The 27,951-nt window shown below is 34.9% G+C and overlaps 1 protein-coding gene across 2 annotated transcripts in view; it reads right to left on the bottom strand.

Moving 5' to 3' along the window:
- The window catches only part of BBOX1 (gamma-butyrobetaine hydroxylase 1), a 105,429-nt gene extending 80,651 nt beyond the window's left edge, over nt 1–24,778 (bottom strand). For both annotated transcript variants that reach the window (XM_051964231.1, XM_051964233.1), the window contains exon 1: nt 24,430–24,778. The gene's annotated coding sequence lies outside the window, so the exon portion shown is untranslated. The remainder of the gene's footprint in view (nt 1–24,429) is intronic.
- Between the last annotated feature and the right edge of the window lie 3,173 nt (nt 24,779–27,951).

Here is a 27,951-nt window from a genome sequence, read left to right as displayed (position 1 = left end):
CTACTTGTCTCCCTCCCCCCTTCCTTTCTCTTTTCTTCCTTTTCTCTCCCCTCTTCCCTCCTTCCTTTCTCCCTTCCCTTCTCCTCTCTCCTTTCTTCCTTTTCCTCTTCACTTTTTTCTCCTTCCCTTTATTTCCTTTTCTCCTCCTCCCTTCCTTTCCTTGCCTTTTCCATTAGCTGCTTACCACATCCCTTCCTTCCCTCTTCCTTTTCTCTCTTCCTCTTTTCCTTCTATGTCTCCTTTCTTCTCTCTCCCTTATTCTCCTCTTCCTTCCTATCTAACACTAATTTCTTTTTATCTCATCCTGTTTTCTACCCTAACCACCGTAAATAGTAACAATCATTTAAAATGCTATTATAATATTGAATGAGATAAAATGAGATCTTTCAAGACAGTTGTGAAAATCGAGTAAGGCTTCATCTATTTCAAAGTTTGAATAGGCCTGAAGGACTTTAAGGTCAAGGGCATACTTAGTGTCTCCTCCCTGCAAAGTGTCTCCTCCCTGCTATCTTAAGGACATACTTAAAGTCTTCCTGCTATCCCCTCCCTGTTAGCCCCCTAAGGGCATACTTAAGTCCCCTTCTTGTCATCCTCCCAATTTCAGCCAAATATGGGCAACTATGTACTTGTTGGCCAAGTTCAATTTCTTGGATAGTTCCCGCGTTTAGAATGTAAGATCCTCAGCCAATAAGGATGAGGGTCAGTGGTGGGAGGGGGAATTTGCGTCAGGGATAAAAGCGCCGACCCTACCCCCTACGATGCCTTCTCCCTTCGATTGTCTGCTCGATTAGTGGGACACCCGTTCTTGAGAATGTAAATAAACTTTGCTTTGCTTCTAGAGATCTATCCAGTTGTTTTATTAATGGTTTCTGACCCACACAATATGTTATCTGATTTGATTGTCACAAAAACCTTGGGAGGGAGGTACTATTATTGTCCCCATATTACATATGAGGAAGCTGAGACAGAGAAGTTAAGATTTGCCTAGTGTCACATAGCAAGTACTGAGGCAGGATATGAACTCTCCTTTTCCCTCTTCCCTCCTTAAAGCCCAATGTTATCCATTGTTTTAGCTAGCTGTCTCCCTGCCTTCCCAGTCCCTCCCCCCACCTTTTCTAATTTTCTTCCCTTCAAAACATTGACCTAGCAATTAACTAGTTCAATCTCACCATCCTTTATCCTTGAGTACTTTGTTCTGTTGACTGATCACTTGAGTAGGAAATGAGTCCTAGTTTTGCTTTGTGGTCTCTCTCCTTACTTCTGTCATGGTGGCTTTCTAGTTTAATCAATTTCTTTGCCACTACCCTGGACTGCTTCTACTTTGATTTCTTAGCTTTTCCCATATTTAAATGGAGGAGTCACAGAACTGTGCTGAATAGGTCTACTACAAATTTATGTTGTCTCATCTCTTATTAGGTTCATTTCTGTAGTCCAATACTTTTATCTGAATGTCTATCCTATTGCCCTGAGAATTTGTTATTAAACACATCTTCTCTGCCTGAGATACCTATTTTCTCCTTTTTGTTCTTTTTAAACCAGATGGACTTAGATAGCCTCAGCTTTCTGGAAAGTATATAATATCAGGCATTCCCTCTTCTCTACAAATTAATATCTTAAAACTTTTACCTACTCAACATTCCTATTTACTCTTCCCTCCTTTGCTCCAGTATCCAAGAAAGAGGTAACTCTTCTCCTTACAAACACTGATTCTTCTACTTTGTCCTTGGTCCTATCAATCAATCCATCAGCACTCAATCTATAAGTTAGCTCTATTTCTCCAAGCCAGGCATTTTATTAATTCATGGAAGTATGAAGGCAAAAATGAAATGGATTCTACTCATAAGAAATATTCTTCCCCTCTCTACTGGAATCTCTCCTTAATTTTCAGTTTTTTCTTATCTGTAGTTTCCTTTCCCCTATAAACATGCTTAGATCTCCATCTCTAAAATAAGATCTCCCCTTGATTTTGCCAACATTTTCCCCCATATGCCACAATAGACTCAAAATGGATACATGAATTTAATAATAATGTTTATATGCTTTAAAATATTAGAAGAGAAGCACTTTCATGGTGAAGTGAATTCTTAGCCAAATAAGGGAGACGGATGATCATAAAGAATATAATCCATAATAATTTAAAAGTTTTTACATGAATAAAAAAGACATAGGTAAAGAAGGGCCAACAAGGAACAATATCTTTGAAGTCAATATTTCTGATGAGGTTGATATTCAATACATATGGACATATATGTACATATATATTCATACATGTACATGCACATATGTATCCCATTGAGAAAACTTTGCTTTAAATTTTTTTATACTTAATAGTATTTTATTTTTTCCAATTACTTGTAAAGATAATCTTGAATATTCATTTTTGTAAGATTTTGAATTCCAGACTTTCTCCTTGCCTCCTTTTCTTCCCTCCTTCCCAAGACAGCAAGCAATCTGATATAGGTTACATATATACAATCATTTAAAATATATTTCCATATTAGTCATGTTGGCAAAAAAAAATAAAAGCAAAAGGCATGAGAAAGAAAAAAACAACAAAAAATAAAAATGGTATGCTTTGATCTACATTCAATTTTTATAGTTCTTTCTCTGTATGGGGATGGCATTTTCCGTTTCAAAACTATTGGCATTATCTTGGCTCACGGTTTTGCTGAGAAGAGCTAAATTTATCATAATTGATCATTGTACAATGTTGTTGCTACTGTGTACAATGTTCTATTGGTCCTGCTCACTTCACTCAGCATCCATTCATGTAAATCTTTCCAGGCTTTCCTGAAATCAGCCTGTATCATTTCTTATTGAACAGTAGTATTCCGTTACATTCATGCACAATTTATTCAGACATTTCTCAATTGATGGGTATCCATCTTGCCACCAAAAAGAGTTGCTACAAATATTTTTGCACATGTGGGGCTTTTTCCCTCTTTTTAAATTAAATATTTCTAAAGGACTGAGTTTCCACATGCACACAATATAGATACAAATATACCATATACACATATGTAACAAACAATAAGATACAAATATGAAACAGATACATATGTACATGTATCAAATAATATAGGATACAAGCATAATACCAAACACATATACATATAATACAAACATATATATGGATCATATATGACTAAATTTGATGTGCTATGTTTAATGAGTCATCAATTGTTTTTCTAATATTAGGTAGTAAGAATTCACATTTATATAATATTTCAAAGTCTCCAAAATGCTTTACACATATGATCTGATTTAAAACATATAATAATTCTGTGAGGTAAATGCTAGAATGACTTTTTTCTTTATTTTACACATGGTAAAACTGGGGCTCTCAGTTAAATCAATTTCCCATTTGCACTCATATTTTTCTGACTCACTTTCTAGGACGCCATCAACTTTCCTACACTATTTCCTAAGAACTGTCTTCACTTCCTTGGTAAAAATCCAGCTTGATCATAATGAATAGTTCTTTTTCTGGATGTGCTACTGTAATCGCTCTAATAAAATGTTATTTTAAAACTATCAGTGTTTCCTAGTTAAAAAAAATAAAATCATTATTTTATTCCTTCATGGTTTATCAAGTTCCTATTTTTCTCAAGAAGAGTTTGATAGGGTTTTTGCTCTTTATTGAAAATAATTTATAGAGTTGCATAGGCTCTTTGTTTGGTAGAATTTATTTGTAAATACATATAAGCCAGAAATTTTTACTTTTTGTAATCATTAATGATTTGTGTGATTTCTTTTTCTGAGGTTGAGTTTGAAATCACTATGTCCTCTTTTGTTAATTTGTCTATTTCCTCTATTAATTTGTATATAAATATGAATAATATTTTCTGGTATTCTCTTTATTTTCTATTTTTATGAATGAATATGTCTTATTCATTCTTTATTTGGGCAATTTAATTTTATTCATTTAAAAACATCTAATTAGCTAATGGTTTCCAACCTCTGGCATATGAATTTATCTGGAGGAAAAATGGAAGAACTAAATTGCTGACTATGGCAAATGAACAGGACACATACTTCCTCAAGATATGTCAAATTTGTCTTGTTCTTGGAACCCATTATTGGATAAGATGTTTCTGCCACACTATAGGGCCACTTTAATTATAAATAGCTCCCTATTACCTAGTGTGTATGTGTGTGTGTATATATAATATATATTATATTCATACATATATATAAAGATATATATAATATTTAAAATGCATATGTATGAAAGTGTATATAGGAACACATACAATGTATCTGTGCATGCAATGCATAGTTTAGTTATGTATACTACATTATAAACATATACTACTTATGTACAAGCATGTACACTAAAATATATGTATGCATACACAAATATATATGCTTATGTAATTCACACATATATAAGCATATATAAATATATACATATAAATTCACACCCCAAACTCAAAGTTACTGGTATGAATGACAGGTGAGGAGAATTGTGTAGTTTCTAGTTGCAGTTATCTTTTCTTTTGCAAAGCACCTATTTTTGCTTAGGCATTTTGAGGTGCTTAGCACATGGTAGTGTTAAAAAATCCCCTTATGTAGTACTGAGTAATTTACCAATGGAATCTTATTCCATGTTAGAAATATTCTCTTGACACTGAAAATCAGATATCGAAGACAATTTATTGAAGAAGAATCTTAAGGAATCGTCAACTTTTCTGGCCAGAAACAGGCCTCTTTCAAAGGCAAAGAAGGAGCCTTGAGCTCAGAAGTGGGAGAAGCTTTATACTTGCTAGTTTGGTGCAGCCCCTCTCTTCAAAGAACAGATTGGTCCATTTCTTTTGGGTTACAATCTTTCTGATACACCTAGACAGGCTTCCCCTTAAATATATAAACATATCCCCCTCCCTCATCATGTATCTCATGTTTTAAAAAAATGGTGGAAAACTCTTCCTACAGTGTTGTTTAATAATCAGTTAGCCTATTAAGCAGGTGCAGTAGTGATTTGGTCAAGTCAGATCACTGACCCCAATTAGTTTTGGCTGGATCAGCCATTATCTTAAGTTTGTGGTTTTCTTTCTGATTCGCTGAATCCACCTGTGCCTTCCTAGCCCTCTGATTTCTTGCTAGCTCAAAGCTTTTATTGATCACTTAATTGGTCTGTTTAACCTTCCTTAACATTCAGTGGTACCCACTATCCCACTCTACCTAGAAGCTTGCAACACTCTGGAAACCCAACTTTTCAGCATTTCTCACACATCCTTAAAACAGTTTCTATCAGCTTAAACCGAGTCTTCTCACTACAAGTCCCAAGTTCTTTCCTTTGCCCCATATCACCACTTAGAGAAGACCTGAACTTTGCTCTGTCCCTCTGGGAACAAGTGGGAGAGGATGGGAGGAAAGAATTGCAAGTTGTTTTTGCTGGTGATGGAAGCATATGGAAGGACTGTTGCTGTGATGATTCAGAGTTGTACTCAGGATTGGCTCATCTTCCTTGCTAAAAAAAAAAAAAAAGAAGAAGAAAGAAAGAAAGAAAGAAAAGCCATTCTTAGGTGTTCCTGCAAAAATCCCCTAATCCCAAAGCAAACTCTTCTTTCTTTCATTGCTCTGTGGGAGAATCTGTGCGATAGACATCTTATTTTCTTTCAGGAGGTTCCCAAGGGAACCAAGCTCACACAGTTTATTCCTTTTAGAGAGCTTGGTCCAGTTCCACTTGGCTGACTGTCAGTTATCTGAGCCTGAGGGATGAAGAGTTGTTTTCCAGGCATTCAACTCCCCCCTCCATAACCTCCCCCCCCCAAAGTATTCTGTGTATTGGAATAAGGAAGAGAAAATGGATTTTTTGAAATGCTTTAAATTTAGCTTACTCCTTCTGCCCTCAGCAAAAAATGACTAAGGGTTTCAAATGGAGCAGCTGAAAAATAAGGAAATAATCACTAGTTAACTCTGGGAGCCCCCAGTGGCCAATCGAGGTAAGACCCAAGGGGGTGGGGAAGGGAGGGGGTGCAGCAAGTGAACCAAGTATTCCTGGACCAAGAATCCAAATTAGTACGCAGACTTTTCCATGTGAAATAATTGTCTCCCTGACTGTTAATTGTTTCTATGACATAGTGCACACTTAGGGTGAACATTGTTTTTATAATGATTCCCAGGAATAAGAACTTTGCTTCTGTGAAGAGGAATTGCTGTCTTCAAAGCAACTGTGAAAAATTTCCAAATTTTGTATTTTTCCCAAACCAACACTGAAGCTATTGATGTCTTAAGTATCTTCTGCATGATAATGAGATCATTAATGTTATTATCTTATTCTTCTCCAACCATTTAATGGAATTTGGATAGGAACAGTTCTAGAACAAATCACTTACTATTTGCTTATAGTGTCCTTTGGACCGGTAAATAAAATAACTGCTTTTTGTAGTTGATTAAATATTATGAAATAAGTTCATCTTCTCTGGATTCCTAAATGCATTCTGAGTATTATTTGAATAACAAGATGATAATATAACTCATCCTCTTGCCACTTGGCTTTAATTTCTTCTGCTAGATCTCTATATTTTGAAAGCTTTTCATTCCATGAGATTTGGAAATGATGAATGTTTGGTTTAGTAACATCTGTTAAGTATTTTGTTCTTAGATTTTTATGGATCACAGTTATATGTGAATGGTTGTGGGGAAGAGTTTCAATTCTGGTACATTTTATTTGTTGAATTATCTTTTTTTTTTTTTTTTTCTTTTTGCTTTCCTTCTTCTAATTTTCCCTGAATGCAACGCTTTTCTTCCCCCACCCCAGAGAGCCATTTCTTACAAAAAATAGAAAAAAAATAAGCAAAAGTGATCGATATATTAAAAAATTCTCATGTTATATAAAATATTTCACACATGTAGGCTTCTCACTTCTGCAAAGAAATTTGGGAACAAGTGTTTTTTTTTTAATAATTTTATAACATTCTGTTTTTTATTGTTTTGTGGTTTATGTTCTTTCCATTGTTTTATCCATTGGGTACATTTTCTGGCTCTGCTTACTTGAGTATGCATAAGTTTATGTAAGGTTTATGTAAACCTTTCCATGCTTTTCTGTATTCATCATATTCAAGAGTGTACTAGAGCCAGCTCTAATCAGCTTGACCAGTTATTAAATTTTTAGTGTATCTAATCTACAAAGCATTGTTTTGTTAATTGTCTAAACATGAAAAAAGAATTAATAATGCAGATTAAATTTCAAAGTGTATATTTTACTTTTCCCGTTTTGGTAAAATTGTACCCCTGGGACATTGTTATTCTATAAATGTTACTTGAGGAAGGTAGGCGTGCATTATGAGCCTTAGGGAATGAAGTTGTCACCAGACTAGAGACCTGGTTTACTGTAGGGTAATGATAATATTAATAATAATAAGTATTTCTATAGCACTAAAAAGTTTGCCAAGTGTTTATATGCAACATCTCATTATTTCATGATCATATTCATTGTTGCTTACAGCATTGTAATAATATTCTATTACCATTATATGCTATAGTTTATTTAGATATTCACCAATTGATAGGTATCTCATTTGTAGGTGTTGCTACAAATGCTTTGGGGAGTATGAAACTTTTTAATTTTTTTGTCAGTGAACTCCTTTTCCACTGAACTTTCCTAAGAGAAAAATCTCTTAGAAGATATGTTTTAGCCATTTTTAGGTACAATTCCACACTGCTTTACATAATAGTAGTATTAATTCATAGTTCCACAAAAAAGTAATCTTTTTACAATCCCTCCAATGTTAGCTATTCTGATTTTTGATATCTCTGCCAATTCTCTAAGTATGAGGTGAAACCTTAGGAGTCCTTTGATTTGCATTTCTCTTATTATTAATGATTCTTAGCATTCTTGCATGTGGTTGTGAATAATTGACAAGGTTTCTTTTGAAAAGGGTTTGTTCTTTGTTTTCTCTATTGGAAAAAAAAATGTTTCTATTAGATGTCTATGTATTTTTTTAGCAAATCTTTATCAGATATATTTTGTAGTTCTCATTTTCCCTACATTGATCACTTCCCTTATCCCAGGTGCATTAATTTTTTGGAGCAAAATCTTTTCAATTTCAAGGAAGCAAAACTTCCCATTTTATCTTTTGTAATTTCTTTTATTCCCTATTTACATTAAGAATTTATTTCCTTCCCATAGCTTGGGGATTGATCTGCTGCTCTTCTTATTTTTTATGTTATCATCTTTAATATTCAGGCCATGCATCTACTTTAAATTGATTTAGAAATATGAAATAATGTATGGATCTAAGCCTAATTATTGCTAGATTGCTTTGCAATTTTTGCATCAGCTTTTATATATTGAGTTCTTTCCTAAGTAATATATGTTCTTGGATTTATTTGTCATTCAGTTATTGAGTTCCTTTATTTCTAATTCTCACCAATCTAGTCTGTTCAACTGATTTACATTTTAATTATTTAACCAGTATCAAGTGGTTTCACGGATGGCTGTTTTATAATGTGGTTTTAGTCTGGAAGCATTCTCCCTTTATTCCTACATTAAAAATTATTTTGATATTCTAGCTCTTTTATTTCTCTACATGAATTGTAAAATTATTTTACTTTGCCTTGGAAAGTATCACTTTGGTGTATCATTAAATCTCTAAATTAACTTTGGTAATTTTGTCATTTTTCTTATAGAAATAGAGTTTTAACTTACTATTATTAGACTAACCATGAGTACTGAATAATTTTCCAACTGTCTGTTTTTTCATTATTTCTTTAAGGAAGACATAATTGAATGTATAAAAATATTGGTCATATTTTAGTAGATTGTTTCCAAACTATTTTAGGCAATTTGTAATTATTTTGGATATTATCTTACTTTCTATTATTCTTTGTGGATTTAATTAAATTATATAACAACTTGCTGTTTTATGGGTTTATTTTTTATCCTGCAACATCGCTAAATTAATATTTTTTAGTTAGTTTCTTTGCTTATTCTCAATGATTCTCTAAGTAAACTGTTATGTCATCAACCAATATGGATTTTTTTATATCATATTTGCCCTCTCTGCAATTTTAGTTTCCTTCTCTTGTCTTATTGCTGGCCTGTTTAGAATAACATGAAACAATAGTAGGGAAAATAGGCATCTTTGCTTTATTCCTGTATTTTGGGAATTTCTCCTCTATTCCCATATAATGTTCACTTTTTACTTTAAAGATTTTTTTCAGCAAAAATGGTTGTGTTACTTTGTCAAAGACTTTTTCTGAATCTTTTGAGATGATGCGGTTTTTAATTTTAACATGATTAATTATTTTTGTTATTTTCCTAATAAATTATTTTATTTTGATCATGATTAGTAATTATTTTGGATAATAGCTGTACATTTACAGGATTTTATTTAAAACATTTAAATTGCTATTCACTGATATATTGGTCTGCGATTCTCCTTTGTATGATCTTTTTATTGTTTAGTTTGAAAGTATATCCATGTAATAGAATTTAATGGAATGTTTTATTTCCATTTTTGTGAATAATTTATGTAGTTACAGGCCTTAATTATTAAAAATGTATTTAATTCTTTGTAAATATATCAGGACCAGCAGTTCTTTTCTTTTGGAAGTTTCTTTATAGCTAATCCTATTTCCTTTTATGTGATTTGATAGTGTAAGATGATAATTTAGTATAGTTAGTTTGGTGGATAATTGTAGGTATATGATCATCTCTTTCTAGGTAGTAGAAATATAACTTAGTGCTAAATAAATACTAATTTTTCAACACAATATTATATTCTGCTATTTCATTGCATAATCTACATTGATCAGTAAGTTTGGGTTGCTAAAGAATAGCTGTTCTGCACTGGGAAATGAATGTAAACTATTTGCATTTTTGTTTTTCTTCCCGGGTTATTTTTACCTTCTGAATCCAATTGTCCCTGTGCAACAAGAGAACTGTTCGGTTCTGCAAACATATATTGTATCTAGGATATACTGCAACATATTTAACATGTAATGGACTGCTTGCCATCTAGGGGAGGGAGTGGAGGGAGAGAGGGGAAAAATCGGAACAGAAGCGAGTGCAAGGGATAATATAAAAAAAATTACCCTGGCATGGGTTCTGTCAATAAAAAGTTATTATAAAATAAAATTTAAAAAAAGCTGTTCTATAATTTCTCATGTCACTGATCTGATTATGAATCACTATTATAAATTTCTCCATTTCTAGAAAAAAAAATTCCACTTGACTCAACCATTTAACAGACCAAGTAGTATTGAACTGTTAACTTTATTGTTGTAAAGTTAAGTGTGATTAAGTTATAAGCATTTATGTAATTAAACAAAAAGCTTATCATGTATTTAGAGAACATATCTTAATCTTTGACAAGGAAGTATTCATCTTCCTATACTTTCCTTGAAATAAGCCCTCTATTGAATCAAAATTGTATGAGTGTGGGTTTTTTTTGAACATCTAGGTCCACTGTGTTCTTTTTACTCTGCTGAAATATATGTTAAGACTGGTTTTGTGTAGGTGTTTAATTGCTCTGTGCTCTTCCCCTTAGGCTTTGGCTCCATTAAGTCTCTTTAAGATACAGAGCTTTATCCTTTAGCTTTTGCTCAGTTAAGTTTTGCCTAGCCAAAAACAAGGTATTTTTGTTTTCATCCGCTGGTTCAATCCCAAGGCCTTCAATCTAGATTCTTCCTAGATACACATTAAAAATATTATACTTATCTAGTCCAAAAGACATTTTGATCACTGGAGAAACTTTTTCAAGATGAATTGCCGGCTTAATTCCTTAATGTTCCATTCATTCAGTCCCTATACCCTGATGTCATCACTTGTAATAAATCATGTTATTAATATGAATTATAATTGCTCGTTTAACTTGAAAACTATATTCAATTCTATTCAAAAGTGATGCTAATGTACTTAAGGTTATGAAAAACCACAGAGGGCTTAAACTGTCTGCTGGGGAGGAATCCCATTTTATATATATTATATATGACAGTATTATGTTGGCAACATGTTTTAAAGAAAGAACCATTTTCCACATGGATATCTAATACCCTAATGATCTCACTATGCTTGGATCTATCTTATGTATCTAAATTTTATGACTAGTCAAGGATTGGGGAACTTAATAAAAGACTTTGCATAATCAGCAAAGATCAAGTCAAGGCATTGATTAAATGCCTTATGATGTGTGAGATCCTGTGATAAGTGCTGAAGTGTAAAAAGTGACAGAAATGAGATGTTATTTTTATGTAGCAATAACAGGTCAAAGAAGCTCTTGGATCCAGATGAGGAAATTGAGACTCATAGACTTTTAAGTTACTCACTCCATGTTCATTCAACTACAAAGTATCAAAAGAAGTATTCTACCTCCTCCAACCTCTTTCAACTCTTCAAACTGTTGCTGACTTCGTCCACTGTTAATTGCAAGATTTTACTAAGATGTATTGTTATGATCCTCACATGTGGAGGCTCTCAGAGAATTGACCTGTCCCTTAATGATTCCCGTTAAACGGGAAAAACGATTTGTTTTGGGTTTTTTTTGGTGTTATTTCCTCCCTTCTTCCCCCCACAGCATGGCCTGCACACTGAGGAATGCAAGCAGCACTATCACTTCTGGATGGTTGTAGCAGGTGTTGATCTTATCATGGAGGCAAACTTTCAAATGGAGAAGAGGACTGTAGTCAGAACGGGCATTTAAGTCTCTCATTAGTCTCTTGGCTCAGCCTTTTGATGTGATGGCCCATTTAATTACCCTGACTAAAAAATTCTTACCAGGGCTCTTCTTCCTTAACTCTAGAAGGATCCTTCTTACGTTCAGGCGCCATATGTTGGAATACGCGGGAACTACCTGACAGTGGGTGCTGGAGGGCCAACCCAGAATGGATCTCCTCTTGTGAGAGGATGATGCAAGGGACTGAGCAATTGCTGTTCTCTGACCTCTCTGACTGAGAAGCCATTGCATTATCTGACCTCTCTCCTCTTCCCTCTGCCTCCAATTTATCTCATTCCCAGTCTGCAACACCTGTGTCAGCAAAGGCTGCCTTACAACTCCTTCACATGTTATGATCCACAACTGTGGAGGCTCTAGGAGAATTGATCTGTCCCTTAACAATGTATTATTAACATCTTAAAATTATCAGTCCAGCTATAATAGAGATCATACTGGACTTACAAATAGAAATAGGTTCAAATTCTAGCTCTGATGCTTATTATTCACATATTCAGAAAATGTCCTTATATGAGAACTTTGTGACTCTTAAAGTGCTACTTCTGATGCTTTAGTCCTGGTTACATCAACCCCTCCTTTGTGACTTTGGGGACATAACTTTGCCACTTCAGGTCTAATTTTTTCTATTTGTAGAATAAAGGGGTCATAATGATAGATTTTAGTTAATTTTGGGCCCTCAGCTATAACCAACAGCCTTTTGGCTTAATATTTCTATGTTTTCCAATACAACAGGCTGCCTTTCAAACTATCAAACATTCAACGAGGATGAATCATTTAACTTCTCTTACCTTCTGTTTCTTTATCTTTAAAACATGGAAGATGACTAGATGAATTTCATTAGATTGTAAGTTCCTTAAGAGAAGTGATTTTTTTGCCTCATTTAAAAAATTCTGTTCTTCCAGTGCTTAATACAGTACCTGGTTTACAGTAGGTATTTAATAATTGTCTATTGATTAATTGGTACTTTCTCTATACTTATAATTCCGTGATTTCTTTTTCTTTTTCTTCTTTGGATTATTTGAACATCTTTTCTAAGCAAAGACATCTGAATATCTCCATTGTGCTTTTATATGTAGCTTCACCTGAAAAAATACTTCTACAAATGCATAGAAATTATTGTTATAGTCTTGAAGAGTCTGAAGATACTTCAATGATCCTACTTCATGTGGGATACTTTCTCCACCAAATGTAGATTCCAACTCCTCTATGATTTATACGAAACTCTTTGAGAATTATAACTAACATATTGTCTATGTTATAACAAAACTGATTTTCTCTAGCCTTACCTTGGATTCTCCTTGGACAGAATTTATCCATCACTGGGCCTGTATTTTCAGCCTTCCTGACTTTACCTTACCATATTCTGTTGGTATAACATTTGAGGGATGCCTAACCACCATGCTATAAGAAAAGCATACAGTAGCATAGTGTTTAATTTTATAGGGTTAGAACATTGGGTTTTTGTGTTAATAGTTTACTTTTCCTAGGAGAGATCGTTTTTCAGATTATGAAGTGAACTCGGAAACATTCAATATTAAAACACCACTATTTTAATGCAAATAAAGTGATACCAGAGGGCAATGGGTGTCTGAGACTCGGGTTAAAAAATCTTCAAAAAGGAAATATGGAAGGTTCCTCTCAATCTCCTCACCTTCCTTTGCATTTCTTCCATGTCACAGGAGTTGTCAAGCCATCCCTGACAACTGGTGAACTCAAGGCATATGCTTTTCAAGGCAATCTTTTGAGTCTGAGGACCCAAGTCACTTAAAACTTGCACTAATCATAATCAGCTGTTCTCTTCTATTTCTATCCTCATCCCTGGAACTCTAAATGTCTTGCTGTTTACTTTAAAGAAACAAGTGTTTACCAAAAAGTAATGTTTGTTGAAAATACTAAATTGAGAAACTGGAGATGAGAGAGGGTCAATTATACTTCAGCATGGGGTTGGGATTCATTAAGTATTGGCTTCTCATGATAGTTAAGTGGTACCTTAAGGGGATGTTGTGTCTTATTCCCATATTTCCATGTTGGAATTAATTAGTGTCACCATTGTCTCAAGGCAAAATCTTGAATGAATCATGAAACTAAACCAGTCTTTTGATTTATAATGGTGTAATAATTTTAAGGCTTTAGGTGGGCTATAAGGAAGTATTCTTTATGGTGTGATACTTATTCTTAGAAAAGGTAATATAATTTTAAAACAAAAAGACTCTAATGGCATGTGACCAAAATACAAATACGAACTGCTTAATTTTTCCTGAGATCTTTATCAAAAATTGTTTATTCTGATTATTTTCCATAAACAGAATAGCTGGTAAATGCAGACTTAAAGGTGCCTGCTCAGTATTTATTGCTAACTAAATTTCCAGAGTAATCTTCATGGTTTTAATACTAGGTTAAAAAAAGATAATGGGAGTTGAAAAAGATTTAGTCACCTCCAGCCCAACTATTAAACAGACCTGGAGGGGGCTTCCTGCCAAGTGGAAAGTAAAGCTCCCAAAAAGACAGACTTGACCTGAACTACTCTTTGTTGACTATAAGAGTTTGATTCACAAAAGGACTGAAAAATCCTTCAGTTTATGATTAACTCACGGAAAGAGCTCTGAATACTCCTTTAAGGGACACAACATATCTTATGTAGGTGATTCTTTCTACTCACTTCATCCAACATCCTAATTTAGGCCTTTATAATCTCTCTCCTATAATAAATGAATAAAAATTTTATTTCCCTACTTCAAATCTCTCCCTTCTCCAATATATTCTCGACACAGCTGTCAAAGTGATATTTCTAAAACACATTTTACACCATGTCATAATTCCCACTCAGAAGCTTCAATGCCTTATAACATATATCCAAAGGATGAAACTGTAATTGAGAGAGAAATAATATCTAAGATTAGTAGATGAGAGTTCTTCTCTGGTCTGCTTCCTTACAGAACATTTACAAAATTATATAGCATTCTGGGTTTCACATTTTAATGGACATTTCTAAGCTCTAGAAATCCATATGAAGACAAAAAGGAAAGGAGAAAAAAAAACCCCTGGAGATCATATCACATGAAGAAGGTCATTTGACAAAACGGGAAATATTTTCACAGTAGAAGAACAGACACAGGGGTCATTTCTATAAGCTTCAAATGCTTTAAGTCCCTGAAGATTCTAGAGGAAGTATTAGGGAAAATATTAATTTGACAGCTATGGGAAATATGGATTGGAGAGGAGAGAGACTACCATATGGAAGAGCAATACATTGTCCCAGAAGTCAGAATTGGAAGCAATGAATTAAAGTATCAGAGAGACAGATTTAGACAGTGTTAAAGATCACTAGAATTAGATCAGGAAGACTCATCTTTCTGAATTCGAAACTGGCCTTAGAAACTTACTACTTTTGTGACTCTGGACAAATCACTTAACCCTATTTGCCTCAGTTTTCTCACCTATAAAATGAGCTGGAGAAGGAAATGGCAAATCGCGCCAGTGTCTTTGCCAAGAAAACCCCAAAAAGGGTCATGAAGTTTCAGGCACAATGAAAAAAAATGACTAAACAACAAATCAGAGGTATTCAAAAGGGGATTGGAACACTTTGTCAGGGAATTGATTTCTCCCTCATTCTAAGTCTTACAGAAGATTCTATTGGACCATTGGAATGTTGAAGAAGGCACTCTTCTTTAACTCCTGATTTTTCTATGGCTGCAGAAATTTCTTCTGAATCTAAGATTCTAAGATATTGAACTTCTTGTGATTCTGTTATAGTGAATTTCTTAAAGCACATATACACATATAAGCTTTGAACAATGGAGAAAGAGAGCTAAGAAACCAATATACATAGCACAGTAGCTCATGTTGACCAGAAACACTTTAGTAATAACTACCTCATTAGTCAAATGATTTGGAAGTTATTATCCCATATTATAGGTATGGGCAGAGTGACTTATATAACCATTGATCTTTCCCCTTCCCCTTCTGTGAACACCTTTGTCATTGCCTTGGACATGAGGTCAGTGAGGTTGAATAATGACTGCCTGCGATCATACAAATAGCAGGAGAAACAAAATGTTAACTTGTCTAGCTACAAATCTTTCTTTGTATTAGGTTGTTTTTCCTATAGATAATGTTAGTGGTTTTCATCTATGAGAAACCGAATCAAATTTCAATTATCTCATATTATCACTTAGGAAAAAATAACAATTTGGAAAAATGTCAGAAACTTGAGGGTTTCCAACCAACTCCAAGAAGGTTTCATGTTGACATATATGTTTTATTTCTGAGTGCATGAGGCATCTTTAATTTTGAGAAGCTTTTAGCTAGATAAGTTGCAAACATAAAAACATCCAAATGGAAAAGTTCTGTTCTTCTCCCAATAAATTACTTGAAAGGTCTTAGTATGATCCATTAAGACTTTAAAAAAAAATCCTGATAAACATAGAATTCAGAAATGAACACTCTGCCAAGTTACAGACAAAAAATCTGGAACTGATTTATTTTATAGTGCATTAACATTGCTTGGTAACTTTTACAACCTTACTTAGAGGTTCTTGTAAGAGAAAGTTATTTTCTATGAATCCCCTGTAATTAGTTAGGAGATAATATATTTTTGCTGATGCTTAACCAACTAATAATATAAAAACATGGTTTTCTTTTATTGGGTACCCTGTGGTTGATTTGATTTTATCAAAGTAATACTCTACTTACTGTGGGTGTGAAGTGCTAAATTCAACAAATATTCACAGATTTATAAACTGAACTTAATGTAATTAGGAGAAAAAAGATAATTCTTAAAGAAGAATGCCACTTAAAAAAGCATCACTTAAACATTTTTTTAAAGGTTTCAAGTAGATGCTGTATGGGATTGGCTAAAATTACAGAGTTAGGAATCACTAATTTAGAAAAAATAATCAAGAGCCATATGGAAATATAAAGCAATGTTTTTGCAATAGAGTTTTATGTTTTAGAGGGGATAAAAGTTTCAGCAATTTAAAAGTTAAGAATATAGCACATAAAACTATTCAATAATACAGCACATGTTGCAAAAATAGAGTTTAATTGAATATTATCCAGTTAAAAAATAATCTCCCTCCTTAACACTGCTCGAGATTTTTTTTCTGGAAAGATGGGAGATTCCTGCCTTTACCCAAAATTGTTGTAGTCACCAAAGACCCAAACATCTCAATTGAATCAGTCAATCAAAAGTAAACTAGGCATACATTTTTGCATTTGAGTAGCAGACCAATAAAATGAATATCAAATCCAGTAGTCAGAGAATCCTGCAGGAATTACTTTTTGTGCGCCAGAAGGAAAGTGAAGGGAGAATTTTCTCTCTCTTCTTCCTCCTTTAATTTAGAAAAGCCAGGAGATTCCCAATCAATCACGGTAGCAGTATCCATCAGCAGTAATCGTGATCTCCTTCAGTACTGACTGAATTGTCCACATTGGGAGCTGAGAGTCAGAGCAAGGCTGACCATCTTACACCAAGGAAAGGTATCATCAGAATTCTACAAGGATGCTTATTTTTGGACTGTCTGAGCCTGACGTAAAACTACACTTAAAGAGAACTTCGTGAGGGTTCCAGGAAAGAGAAAAAACTTCTAATAACTAGGAGTTGTCACTTTATTCTTTAGCCACGTAGACTCCCTTAAATTTAAATCTTTCCCCAAGGACTTTTTATGTGCATGGGGAGAGTACGCAACCCCTCCCTCCAGTTTGAGAGGGATGTTTTATTAAGAATTGTCTTTGTTATACTTGCTTACTATAACAAAGTTTAAAAAAGTTTATTAAATCCTATTGGTACTTAATGGGGAGTACAGAATTGGGGACTCAAGCAACAATATGAGAACCCCATAAATTCTTAAGGTTACTTTTAGAATCCTGAAGAAATAGTAGCAATTGCCCTCTGGGGAGCTAGTCTGATCATTTGAGGAGGAATTGGGGAAGTATATCAGAATGTATTTCAGAATGGCCATCATGCTTTCTTGAAAACTTAACTCAGGTGCCCCCTCCACCACGGGCCATGTTTTAGGGCTCCGTTCCTTTTCACAAATATATATTAATATAAATTTCTATAACAAGGGATGTTCCATTCTTTGTGCTGGGTTCCTCAGTGCCTAATATAGTGCCTGGCACATAGTAGATACTTTATAAATACTTGTTGGTTTATTGCTTCAGGGATTTCATACAATTTTTCTTTCCTAGTTTGGCTCAAGTTGCCTTGTTATTTCTTTTGGCTATTTAGTCTTAGTTATTAGTCTCTTGGTTATTAGTTTTCTTTGTACTGGAGGAAGTGCTGAAGACAAGATGGTTTGCGAAATGGACCCACTCATATAATTAAGAATTGTCCGCCAGGAGCAAAATATTTTCAAGCATTATTTGTTCTGGGAAAACGAGTATGTTTGCTCTGTCAGAGCAATCATTTGTTAAATGTTTTCCATCATGATTTGAACTCATATCTTGTTGAATGCAGATTCAACACAAAATTTTTAGTGTTATCAGCACTTAGCATTTTCCCTCAAACTGCCAAATGATTCAATAGAGTATTAGTTTTAATCTCAGTCAATGGGATAAAATCCTTTATTTTTTACCTGAGGTATTGAGACTTAGAGAATGGGATTAGCTTGGTCTTTATCATCACAGAGGCAACCCAGAATTTGAATACATATCCTCTGATTTTAAATCCAGTGTTCTTCCCCATACTGTATTGCCTTTTAATGGACTGGCTCTGAATGGAATGAACAATAACAACTTTGAATTAGAACACATGTTTTCCTCCAGGATACTCTGATTTTGCTATTAGTCTTGGGCAGTATGACCCCCCTCAGAGCTGGAGGAGACTAGAGTATATTGTAACTTTCTTCTGATCAGGAACCATATCTTATTTTTATCCTTTGTAATTGGAAAATATTAGATGCTCCATAAATGATGGTGAGGGTGACATGTGAGGTAGGGTGTTAAAGTGGAAAGCCCTGAAGGTCTTAGAAGATCTGGATCTGACTTCTGCATGATAATTATAGGTGATATAAAATTGAAAAAATGACATTGTTACTCTGCATCTCAGTTTCACCATCTGTAAAATGGAAATGATGACCATTCTCTACCTCAGAAATATCATGAAGAAAATGTTTTGAAAACAATAATATGTCATATAAATGTGAGCCACTATAATCTAGGAAAATTGACTTCTGGACAAAGGTTATTCATTTTCTAATGCAAATAATGAATCCCATGATGTGATCTCATTATTCAGATTCACATTATATGTCTTCACTGGGAATATAAAACCAAAGACCCTATTTTGCATAATTATGACTTAAAATAATGTATGTTTCCAGTCCTACTTTCTTTCTTGACCTTCAGTGTTATGCCATTTTTATTTTAAAATGCTTTTTTTTTATAGCATTTGCTTATGTTGATTACATTTACTCCTGGTTATTCTTTACTTCCTGATTTTTCATCACTGTTTTTGGCTGTCATTAAATCATTTTTCAGTAGTATCTGACTCTTTTTGATCCCATTTGTGGTTTATTGGAGTGGTTTGGTATTTATTTCTTCAGCTTATTTTACAAATGAGGAAACTGAGGCAAACTTGGTTACGTGATTTGTCCAGGATAATACAGCTAGTAAATGGGTGAGGCTGGATTTGAACTCAGAAAGATGGGATCTTCCTAACTTCAGGCTTAGTGCTCTATCCACTGAACCATTCAGCTGCCTTTTCTCTATTTTTTCTTATGACACCCTTTTTAGTTCCACTTTGTTAGATAATAATCTATTTCCTAAAAGCTAAGTGGCGTATGCCCCAAAGCTGCAGCCTGGGCTCTCACTTCTTTCTTTTAGTCATCTCTCCAGGTTTCAAAATCTAATGGTCATCCCCAAGCTGGTGATTTCTAGTTCTAAATATCCACTCCCAAACTCTCCCCTGGGTTCTGATCCTTCATAACCAACTGTTCACTACTATATTCCTTTGGTTACATTTCCTGTGCCCAAACAGAACTCATTATTATACTGATGACATCACAGGATATCAGAGTATCACAATATCTCTCTGTTCTGGAATAACTATCCCTTCTCCTGCCCATATTTATCCCCCTCTCAAAATTCTATTCTTCAAAATGACTTGTTTTCATGATTTTTTTGAGGTTTGTATTATTCAAAAAATGTATATGTGCAGGAGAATGGATGGGGAGAGAAAAGAGATGTTCAAAGAACATGCCTTAAAGCAGGGGTCCTCAAATTACAGCCCACGGGCCAGATGTGGCAGCTGAGGACATTTTATCCCCCTCACCCAGAGCTATGAAGTTTCTTTATTTAAAGACCCACAAAACAAAGTTTTTGTTTTTACTATAGTCCGGCCCTCCAACAGTCTGAGGGACAGTGAACTGGCCCCCTATTTTAAAAGTTTGAGGACCCCTGAATTAGGGTAACCAAATAATCTTAACCCTGAAGATCTAAAATATTTAAAATGTCAGTTTTAACAAATATCTGTGAAAAGTTTACTATGTGCAGAATGCTACTTGAGAAGTACAGGATGAGAAACACAATGAAGAAAAATATAATTTCTGACCTTTTGAACTTCTTTATCTTGTGGAGTGACAATTTTCACATTTAATAGATTAACTTAAATTTTTTGATATGGGGTACTAATAATATAGTGGCTCTTTGCAAATGGGCTGGAAAACTTACATTAATGATGTTTCTTGTTGTTAAAGAAAGGTTTACCATATTGCACCTATGTTTTGTTACCTTTAAATTAGGTATTTAGTTTGGCTTGATTTGACTGTGAGAATATGAGACTGGAAGCCTGTACTTCCATTGTGACAAATCAGTCAGAATACTTTTCTAGTATTTTAATGTGATTTTTAAATGAATCTGTTATGGAGATTTGCAAAAATAGATTGGTTGTAGGATTTTTCCCCTCTGAGGCAATTGGGGATAAGTGATTTACCCAGGGTCACACAGGTAGGAAGTATTAAGTGTCTGAAATCAGATTTGAAATCAGATCCTCCTGACTTCAGGACTGGTACTCTATTCACTGTACCATCTACCTGCCCAGTTAGTAGTTCTTTTTATTCTATATTATTATATTTATCTTATTATAGCTATATGATGCTCAGGGTTTGAGTAGGAGACCTGATGTAATGTGAAAAGACTTAATTGGCTGTCACCCTGTCCAGTGTTCACCTATATCTCTCTCTCTTTTTTTTTTTTTTTCTAAAGCTTATTTCTTCATAGTCAAATCTCTTCATACAGTGAAGACTAAATGACTGCCAAAAATGAGGTCTAAAAGGAACTGAGTTAGGCCCAATTCACAAAAGACCTGGAGCTTTTTGTTTACAATAAAATCTTGTCTTTTATATAGCAGCAGTATGACTCCAATTTTTATTGGAAAATTTTACAAAAGAAAATTTGTTCAAGTAAAATTTTCATTGGAATTGTCATTTTCTTCTCTATATTCAGAAACAATAAAAGGTAGTCCCCAAATTTTCACTATTAAGAGAAATAGAGGTCAGGGAAAGTTCTTAAACTTTATCTATGTTTTGCCTCATTTATCCAACTATCACATAGGCAATAACTTCACCTATATGGAACACAGACAAAAATCAGAAAAGAAAGGAAAATAAATCTTTGAACAACTGAAGTGATGTCTGTACTAAAACTCATACACCCACTCTAGGAAGACTTCTTATTTTTGTTATATATAGTTCTAAAAATAATTATTACTGTTACTATAACATTAGTGTTTTAAGGTTTACAAAGCATATATATGTACATATATATATATAAAACTCATTTTATTCTCATAATCATGCTCAGAGGTAGGTGCTATTACCTTTTCCATTTTAAAGGTGAGAACATTGAGGTAGACAGGATTAAGGGACTTGTTCGGGATCACATAGCTACTGTCTGAGACTGGACTTGAATTCAGGTGTTTCTGATTCCAAGTCCTAATTCCAACACAGCTGTGGCAGATGAAAAAGGAGACCTGTATGAAACATTCAAAATAAAGTCTTGGAGAGTCTTCTTGTAATAATTCCTAGCATCTAGCCCTTTTCTAGACTTTCTGAACTTGAAAATAAGACCTTCTGATGGGTACATACATCTCTCCATCTAGTCTTCCCTTTTCTCTTTTCCATTCCTCCCCGCTTTCTCCATCCATGTTTGGTTCATAATAGATCCTTAATAAATGATTGTTGATTAGTAATTAATTAAAAAGTGAGAGAAGTTATAAAAATATATGAAGATAGAAAACTGCAAAACACAGAATACCCTGAGATCCTGGATTTTCAGTTGAAAGGGACCCAAAATCAATCCTATCCTTCCCTTCATTTTACAGATAAAGAAACTTGGGATCAGAGAAATTAAATGATATCTAAAGTTTCATGGATATCAGACATCAGAAGGAGAATTTGAACTCAAGATAACATATTTTTTTCATTGTGCTATATGCTGCTGGGGGAATTGAGTTCAGGAATTGACGATTTATTCAAAATTAGCATCTTTTCTGGACTAGGAATCAGGAAACCTTAATCATCTCCAAAAAGTATGACTTCTTAAATTTTTTTAATAATAGCTTTTTTATTTTCAAAATACATGCAAAGATACTTTTTACCCTTGCAAAATCTTGTGTTCCAAATTTTTCCCTCCTTTCCCCATCTCCTCCTCTAGGCAGCAAATAATCCAATATATGGTAACCATGTGCAATTCTACCATACATATTTCTACATTTATCTTGCTGCATAAGAAAAATCAGATCAAAAAGCAAAAAATGAGTAGGGAAAAAAGCAAGCAAACAGGAAAAAAGGTGAAAATACTCTGTTATGATCCACACTCAGTCCCCATCATCCTCCCTCTGGATGCAGATGGCTCTCTCCATCACAAAGCTGTGGGAACTGGCCTGCATCACCTCATTGTTGAGAAGAGCCAAACCCGTCAGAGTTCATCATCCTACAAGAAGATGTGTGACCCTGGACTACAACTGCTCTCAGATATTTTCTTATCTGCAAGACAAGCATAGGCCATTCCGGCCAGGCCTCCCTACAGTTCTGACTCCAAGATTCCATCTGTTGGGCCATAATACAGATAGCAACATTTTGACAACATTTTTTGTCCTTGTAATTTGAGATTTATTTTCTTTTGCTTCTTTACTTGAAAATAGGTCTCTCCTTCCCAGATTTATTTATTTATTTAGGGTTTTTTTGTTTTTTTAAGTAGGTGAAAGTGGAGATTCTTTGTCTTATTTGCTACCTCGCCTTAATCACTGACTGGGTGTTGCCTCAATCAAACTAAGCTCTGTTGAAAACCTTAGTTTAAAAGAAGGCCAAGTTCTCTCAATACATCCAAGACCATCTCCAGTGGTCTGATCTATATCTGGCCACTGGACCCACATGGCTTTGGAGGGGAAAGTGAGGCAGGTGACCTTGCTCAGCTTCCCTCACTAAAATCCAACTCACTTGTATAACCTTCCCAAAGTCACTCTTTCAGTATGAAGAACAAGAAGCAACAAGAACAAAAGCAAAAAAGAAAGTGTCTTAATAGCAATAAGCTGGTGAAGAGGAATTTTTCTGTGTAAACAAACTATGATGTCTGAATAGACTTCTGATCAATAGCCAAATGTAGCTGGCCTATTTTCCCAAATATAAAATAGATTAGATCAGTGGTCTTCAAATATTTTGATGAATACATAGTTGGAAAAAGTTTTGGACAAATCCATATGTAGATATAAAATTATATGAAGAAATATAATTTATAAATTTCATATGTCTATTTATAGAATACCAGACCTGGAGTAGGAAAACCTGAGTTAAAATTTGACTTTCCACACTTCCTGGCTGAGTGACCTTGGGCAAATCATGTTACCTCTGCCTGCCTCAGTTTCCTCATTTATAAAATAGGAACAATAGTACCATCTACCTGCCAAGATTGTTGTGAAGATCAAAGTCCTTAGCACAATGCTTGGCACATAGTAAGCACTATATAAATACTATATAAATTTATTTTTCAAGTGTTTTATAGTTTGCTAAATATATATACTATCTCATTTGAAACTCTTGGAGGCAGGTACTATTATTCCCATTTTATAGGTGAGTCTAAAAATGGGTGGCCAGAGTGATGCAGTTACCAAGTGAATAAAAAGTTTTGAACTCAGTTCTTCCTGTCTCCAAGTTCAATATTCTAACCACTGTGACACTCAACTATCCTTGTTATGTCCCTTTTGTTTCCAAATATATTATCTTGTCATCCTTAGATCAAGATAAAAAATGTACAGGATTATCAGACAAGACAGTACAGATTGGGAACAGGACAGCAATCTATAGCATTCTTTGTTGTCATTAATAAGCATTTATTAAGCAATTATTATATACTAGGCAATTAGATGGTGCAGTAGATAGAGTACTGGCCCTGTAATCAGGGAGATTCTTGCTTATGAGTTCAAATCTGGTCTCAGACACTTATTATCTCTGTTACCATAGGCAGGAACTTAACCTTGTTTGCCTCAGTTTCCTTATCTGTAAAATAAACTGGAGAAGAAAATGGCAAACCTATTCTAGTGTTGTGTCCAAGAAAACCCCAAATGGGGTCATGAAGAATCAAATATGACTGAAGAAATGACTAGAAAACAAAAGAATATATCCTAGGCATTCTTTGAAGTGCTAGGGGAAAAAAGGAATAAAAAACATTAAATTTCTCCCCTTTAAGGAGCTTATTTTCTAATGGTAGCTGAATGGAAATTGGAAAAAAAAAAGAGGGGAGGGAATGGACTTACCGTGGAGTTATGGTGGAGAAAAAAGTCCATAGATTCAGGAGTAAAGCAGAGAGAGATTTGGAGGCGTCAACTTGGCTGACCCGGATTAGAGGAAGAGGTCCCAAGAGTTGATTGAACTTCTGTGATGAAAGGGTTGCTGTGGTTGGTAGAGAAAAGCCCAGAAATCAGGAGAGCATCCAGGAAAGGAACATCCCTTCAATCAGAGCCATTACTGGGTGATGAAGAGCAAATCCTGCTGTGGATTCATAGTTTCTGGTTCCTGAGGTGCCTGAGTTTGTATTTGTTTTCAGTGCTCTTGGGGATGTGAATGTCTTGATAGCCTAACTTGCTGTGCTGACACAGAGTGCTACTGGGAGCTACTTGCCAAGATTTCTAATAACATGGTTGTTATCCACACTTTGTCCATGAGCCGTTTAAAGAAAGAGTTACTGAAATCTTATCTGCCTGTGGTTTGGGAACATGACCTCGGATTCACAAGTTTCTGAATGGTGAGAAAACTGTTTATTATCACCATTGTCACGGAGTCAAACGCTGGAGAATTCTGCTTGATCCCATTTGACAAGAATTTGTGGAATGCTTCCATAGATAATCTCTACCCAGTGTTGTCCAGGGAACGCAATGGAAGAAAGTGTAAGAGACGGGTCTGTTTTTAAGGAGCCTGTGATATTTTGAAGCATAAAAGAGAGACAGGGCAGTAATAGAGAGTCGGGGTATGGATTTGGAATCAAAGGAACTGAATTTGGATCCCAGCTTTGCCATTTACTATCTGTGTGACTTTGGACCAGTGATAATTTGTCTGAGATTTGGCATCCTTATCCATAAAAGGAGACCATCGGAATAGACACCTGAGGGGGTTTTCCAGCTTTAAAATCCTATATAAACTATGGAAGCCAGAGACAATATGCCATAGTGGATGGAGCGCTGCTTCAGAGACAGAAATTTGAATTCAAATGTTACCTTAGATACTTATCATCTGTGTGACCTAGGACAATAACTTCCCCAATTCTCAATGACTTCACATATAAAATGAAAGAGTTAGAAGAGGTGAATCTCATTTTGAACCTATGACAGTATGATGTTTATGTACCAAGTAGTCTAGGAGCTCACTCTTCAAGAGCTAGGCTGAATGGTGAGAAAACTTTATTCTCACCATTGTTACTGAGTCAAATTCTGGAGAAATATCTTCCTTCCACCCTTTGAGAAGGCTATATCTGAAGGATGGAGTGTCCTTTTTGAACTGCTATAAGTTCCAGGCCTTCATTATTAGTTGTAAGAAACCAGCCTTGGAAAAAGAATTGATGAAACACTTGAGGATCTTGGCCAAAACTCCAAATGGGCTCACACATCGTCATATACGGTTGAAACGAGCGAACAACACAGTAACTAGCAAGCCATTTTTAAAAACCATTTAATCAATTAGTTTCTATAAAGGGATATTTTCTTTCAAGAATATAATGGGGGCAGCTAGGTGGTACAGTGGATAGAGCAACAGCCCTGAAGTCAGGAGGACCTAAGTTCAAAACTGGTCTCAGACACTTAAATACCCTGTACAAGTCCCAATTGCCTTGGTCAAAAAAAGAGAATATATCAGACAGAAGGACGAATATTTTCCCCTCCAATATTTTTCCTAGATCATCTCTGTCTCTGAAGAGAGTGGACTCATACTTAACCCAGCAGTCCTACTTCACATGCAAATCAATTTAATTAAATTCAGTTCAACAATCATTAAGCATAGCATATATGTAAGACCTTGGGTTAGATACTGGAGCTACCAAGATAACAAACGACACTCCAGTTCCCCTGGGTTTCCATGTTCATAGGGGCAGGAGCAATAAGAAAAGCACAAAAATAAGTGTAACCCAAGAGATGATTTATGAATGCAAAGTTCAGAAAAAGTACAATTAAAATTTGAGGAGGAAGAAAGCAATTTCAGTTGGGGGGATCAGGAAAACCTTTATAGAGTAGGTAGGATTTGAGATATGTCTTGTAGGAAGTAGATCTCAACAAATGAAGATAAAGAGATTGTGTCCCAGGCATAATGCATGAAAGGACTGGAGGGAAATCACAGAATAACTATTAGTTTAACTATAGAGTGAGCATGGATGAGAGCAATATTAAATAAGGTGGGGAAGGTACATGGCTGTCCATTTGTGGCCTTGAATACCTAAATAAGAAACTAGTATTTTATTTGTAGGTAATAGGGAACCTTGAGAATTTTTGAACAGGAAAAAGATGTGACTGCTATCATGCATTAGAAGAACCGTTGTTGTGATTTGTAATGGATGTTGTTGTATCGGTCAATTGTGTGGAGTATGGATGGGAGAGTAGAGAACAGGAGACCAATTAAGAGTTTGTGATGAAAACTGCCTCAAAAGAATGACTCTTGAACAAAACAAAATAAAAATTGTCGAGGCACTTGAGGAACTTTTACTCTGTAAAATTCTATGGTGGATGTCCTTCATTCTCGAAGAGAACTGAAATGACATCACTATGTTAGAGTCAAGTATTCTATGAAGAATTTTATGAGGAATCTCTTGGTGACTAACGCCCATTACTAATTTTCTTTGTAATCCGACTTCACACTAGGATGGGGAATGAACTGGCTTGGAAATCAGGAGGCCTCTGTTTCAGTCCTGGCTCTGCTACAGACTCAACATGACATAGAGAAAGTGATTTCCCCTTTTCCGTCCTTATTTTTCTTGCCTGTAGAATGAAGGCGCTAGACAGGATGCTGCCTGGTGTCTTTCCAGTTTAAACATTCTGTGTTCTATCCTGTGTTCCAAGACCTTAAAGGGACCTTAAAGGTAATGTCCAACCCTTTCATTTTACCAAATGAGGAAATTAAGGCACAGGGAGATGAGGTGACTTTCAGCTTCAGCAGTCTGCTAAAGGGAAAAAAAAAAAAACTATTTATACTACACTAAGGGATGCCTTCTATTAAAAGCTTGGACTTTTAGTCGATTGTGCTATTTTTCAAGGAAATGGGAGAGAATACAACCCATAATTCAAATTTCCCTATGTATTTCTATTCCAATTTGCAGTTTATTTTTTACTTTTTTGCCATTAATAACCGTCTCCAAATTCTGTCTTTAGGGTGAGTCTTTCCATAGCTGATCTCAACCCAAACATGCAACTTTTGGGAAACGTTTAGGAAAATCTGTTCAACTGTTTTTGTAGGGAAAAAAAAGTTGATATAAAGTACCTTCTTTTCCTCCCAGGCCCAAAATAACTGAGTTTATTCTTCCAAATGAGCTTGTGGTCAGATCTTTATGAAAGAGTTTGAATGCGGATAAAGAGGATTTATATTCAAGATCATTACTTCTGGTAAACAGTCTATATATGTATTGGTATAGAGTAGAGTCATTACTGGAAGCAGAGCATGAGATGGATGGAACATACAAATGACTAAAAATCTTGACAAAGAACTGTGAAAAACTTGGCCCCGGGCAGACCTCAAAGAGAAGACTCTCCAGCCATTCCTGGTCCATTTTTCCTGTGATCTTCACCCAAGGGCATAAAGCC

The sequence above is a fragment of the Antechinus flavipes genome, chromosome 6, assembly GCF_016432865.1.
Source record: "Antechinus flavipes isolate AdamAnt ecotype Samford, QLD, Australia chromosome 6, AdamAnt_v2, whole genome shotgun sequence".
Taxonomy (NCBI): domain Eukaryota; kingdom Metazoa; phylum Chordata; class Mammalia; order Dasyuromorphia; family Dasyuridae; genus Antechinus; species Antechinus flavipes.
The sequence above is the reverse complement of the archived record's forward strand: the minus strand, read 5'-3'. Positions and strand labels throughout refer to the sequence as shown.